This window comes from Brassica napus, unplaced genomic scaffold (genome assembly GCF_020379485.1).
Source record: "Brassica napus cultivar Da-Ae unplaced genomic scaffold, Da-Ae ScsIHWf_3011;HRSCAF=3798, whole genome shotgun sequence".
NCBI classification, from domain to species: domain Eukaryota; kingdom Viridiplantae; phylum Streptophyta; class Magnoliopsida; order Brassicales; family Brassicaceae; genus Brassica; species Brassica napus.
In genome coordinates this window covers 33,888-38,348 of record NW_026016259.1, presented here as the reverse complement: position 1 = coordinate 38,348, position 4,461 = coordinate 33,888, and the positions used below count along the sequence as shown (strand labels likewise).

The window sequence follows — 4,461 nt, the reverse complement described above, 5'->3', positions numbered from 1 at the left end:
TAAAAGAAAGAAATGGTTCCAAGTACTCTGATTGATATTTTTTAATTCTAATTTACAATACAGAATAACTACCAAAGTGTTCAAAGAAGGGTTCTCTTGACGTAGGTTGCTTTTGGTCTAGATCAACTTAAGTTAAATATAGTCTCTAACATCCTGATTAAAAAATCAAATATGAAACTTGCTACACCTTAAGGTTCATAGGACGAAAAGATCATTTTGAGTTCCTTATACTCATTCTGCCTAGCATTAGTAGACGGGTATTCACCCTATCAATATCTCAAATCAATGATGGGTTCTATTAATTCCCTACCGAAATGGGGTACTTTAATAGGACCTAATGTCAGGCTATTGTTCTCTCTTTTTCCTAAAAAAAAGTCATGGAGTAAGACATCGATTTAATAAGATCAATCAATTGGTTTGATTGCGTGATGGACTCCTCTGAAAACTTTGGCGCACGTGTAAACGAGGTGCTCTACCTAACTGAGCTATAGCCCTTGTGTTTATGATCCACATTTATTATCTTATCATGTAGATAATTTCTTGTCAAGATTAATATATATGATCGAACATTATATCTCTTTCATCTCGTTGTTTATTGGTATTGCTTAGAAATAATATTGGATTTATAATCCTATCGATGTGATAAGTATCCCCGTGCCTTCTCTTTACGATGATAAATAACCTACTTAACTCAGTGGTTAGAGTATTGCTTTCATACGGCAGGAGTCATTGGTTCAAATCCAATAGTAGGTATAACTTATTAGACACCATGATCAATGGTGTCTAATAAGTTTTGTAGCCAGTTTTTTTTTTTTTTTTCTCGCTTTTGGATCCTATTTTTATACGTCAGCTAGTTACAAAATCAAATCGTATTGAGAGCCTCGACGCGTGTCCGAGCTCGTCTGAGAGCTAGATTAGCCTCAATTGTTTGTCTCTTGCCTTCAGCTTTTCTCAAGTTCGCCTCTGCTATTTCAAGAGTTTGCTGAGCTTCTTGTGGATCAATGTCACTATTCTTCTCTGCATCATTTACTAAAATAGTAATTTCATTATTGCCTATTCTAGCAAAACCGCCCATCAGAGCCATTGTTAACCATTGGTTATTAAGGCGTATTTTCAAAATACCTATATCAACAGCTGTGGCAATCGGCGCGTGATTTGGTAATACGCCAATTTGTCCACTATTAGTAGATAAAATGATTCTTTTACTTCTGAATCCCAAACAATTCGATTCGGAGTCAGTACACAAAGATTTAAGGTCATTTCTTCAATTTACTCTCCATTTCTAAGTTCGTAGCCTTCGCAGTAGCTTCATCGATGTTACCCACTAAGTAAAAGGCCTGTTCAGGAAGAGAATCAAATTCTCCGGAAAGGATCAAATTAAACCCTCTAATTGTTTCCGCTAGCCCAACATATTTTCCCGGAGAACCTGTAAATACTTCTGCTACGAAAAAAGGTTGTGATAAGAAAACGCTCAATCTTTCGTGCTCTTGCGACGGTTAAGCGATCCTCTTCGGATAATTCGTCCACCCCAGGATAGCTATAATGTCCTGAAGCTCCTTGTAACGTTGTAAAGTTTGCTTTACTTGTTGCGCAGTTTCATAATGTTCCTCGCCAACGATTCGAGGTTGTAGCATAGTTGACGTTGAATCTAAAGGATCTACCGCTGGATAGATACCTTTAGCAGCTAATCCTTGATAGTACGGTAGTCGCATCTAAATGTGCAAATGTGGTGGCAGGAGCAGGGTCAGTCAAATCGTCTGCAGGTCGTGCGGTACATAAACGCTTGAAGAGGTTATGGACCCTTTTTCGTAGAAGTAATTCTTTCTTGTAAAGAACCCATTTCGGTACTAAGGGTGGGTTGGTAACCCACAGCAGAAGGCATTCTACCCAATAAAGCGGATACCTCGGATCCTGCTTGTACAAAACGGAAGATATTGTCGATAAATAGAAGTACGTCTTGCTCATTAACATCTCGGAAATATTCTGCCATAGTTAAGGCAGTCAGACCAACTCTCATACGAGCTCCCGGCGGTTCATTCATCTGACCGTAGACTAGGGCTACTTTGGAGTCCGCAAGGTTTAGTTCATTAATGACTCCAGATTCTTTCATTTCCATGTAAAGATCATTTCCTTCACGAGTTCGTTCGCCTACTCCACCAAATACGGATACACCACCATGAGCTTTGGCAATGTTGTTGATCAATTCCATAATTAGTACTGTTTTACCCACGCCAGCCCCACCGAATAGTCCGATTTTTCCCCCACGACGATAAGGGGCCAAAAGATCTACTACTTTAATTCCTGTTTCAAAAATAGATAAGGTTGTATCTAAGTCTATAAAAGCAGGCGCGGATTTATGGATAGGAGATGTTGTGAGAGTATCGACAGGACCTAAATTATCAACAGGTTCCCCAAGTACATTGAAAATTCGTCCTAGAGTCGCTCCGCCGACTGGAACACTTAGAGGATTTCCCATATCAACCACGTCCATCCCTCTCTTTAAACCCTCGGTCGCGCTCATAGCTACAGCTCTAACTCGGTTGTTTCCTAATAATTGCTGTACTTCACAAGTCACATTAATTTCTTGACCAAGCGTATCTCGACCCTTAACCACCAGAGCATTGTAAATATTAGGCATCTTGCCCGGGGGAAAGGCTACATCCAGTACCGGACCAATGATTTGGGCAATACGTCCCAGGTTGTTTTTTCACGTATTGAAACCGCTGGATCCGAAGTAGTAGGATTTATTCTCATAATAAAAAATATGTTCAATTTTGTTGCGAAATTTTTCGAATACAGAAAAAATCTTCGATAGTAAATTCATTGTTAATTCAATAATAAATGGGAGTAAGCACTCGATTTCATTGGTACCACCCAAGCGAATATGCAATTCAATTTTTTACTTAATTAAATTTCAATGAAGGAATAGTCGTTTTCAAGCTCAACTAACCAAAACCTAGTTTTAAAATAAAAAATATATGAATAAAAAAAATTTTTGTGGAAAGTCTTTGATTTATTTGTCATAATAGGCAAGACTTTGTTTTATCTAGCCATTCCGAAATGGAACTCTATTTATGATTCATTATTTCGATCTCATTAGCCTTTTTTTTTTCATATTTTCATTTTAGCATATCCGGTTATGCGTCCCATCGATATCAACCCCCCTTGTTTTTCATTTTCATGGATGAATTCCGCATATTGTCATATCTAGGATTTACATATACAACATATATTACTGTCAAGAGTGATTTTATGAGATGATTCCGTACTACAATTTGGTGGCGGAACTTTAGGCCACCCTTGGGGAAATGCACCGGGTGCCGTAGCTAACCGAGTAGCTCTAGAAGCATGTGTACAAGCTCGTAATGAGGGACGTGATCTTGCAGTCGAGGGTAATGAAATTATCCGTGAGGCTTGCAAATGGAGTCCTGAACTAGCTGCTGCTTGTGAAGTATGGAAGGAGATCACATTTAACTTCCCAACCATCGATAAATTAGATGGCCAAGACTAGAAATTAGATTAGTAATTCACGTCCGTTTTATTAGTTTAATTGCAATTAAACTCGGCTCAATCCTTTTAGTAAAAAAAAGATTGAGCCGAGTTTATCTAGTGTATATACTGTTTTTGATAGATACATACTTAATCTAGATATACAAAATCTGAAAAAAAAGAAGATTAAACACAACTACACTTTTGTATTGTAGTGTCCACAAGAAATTCTATACGAAATATGGATTCTTAGGATTTTTTTATTCTTTTAAGTTTCGTGTCAGGGCTTGAACCAAGTATCCCCACTTCTTCTACCCATTCTGCATGTTGTCCTTTTCTTTTCATTCCGTATTGGAATAAAAACTTTTTTTTTATATTAGTATACGAGATTTTACTAAAAAAGTTCTTCATATCGCTTATATTCATAAGCGAAGAACAAATATTTCTTTTTTTTAATGAGAATTTTACACAATATAAGAAAATCCTATTTTCATTTAGAATTGAAATTTATTAATTTCAATTGCTTTTACTTAATAATCTTAGCAATTAGCAATTGCATTGACATGCTTTGCTTACTCTGAATAGAAAATGAACTATTCAAATTTTTTTTTTGCATTTTTCAATTTTTCATTGAATGACTATTATCTATTGTTATTTTATTTTCATGTAAATAGAGGCCAGAAGCTCTATGGAAAAATCGTGGTTCAATTTGATGTTTTCTAAGGGAGAATTGGAATACAGAGGCGAGCTAAGTAAAGCAATGGATAGTTTTGCTCCTATTGAAAAGACTACTATAAGTAAAGACCGGTTATATATGATATGGATAAAAACTTTTATGGTTGGGGTGAGCGTTCTAGTTATTACAATAATGTTGATCTTTTAGTTAACTCCAAGGACATTCGGAATTTCATATCGGATGACACTTTTTTGTTAGGGATAGTAATAAAAATAGTTATTCTATATATTTTGATA

General features: G+C 36.3%; 1 pseudogene; it reads right to left on the bottom strand.

Annotated features, from left to right (window-relative positions):
• Positions 1–836: 836 nt before the first annotated feature.
• Positions 837–2,769, bottom strand: LOC125602855 (annotated as a pseudogene).
• Between the last annotated feature and the right edge of the window lie 1,692 nt (positions 2,770–4,461).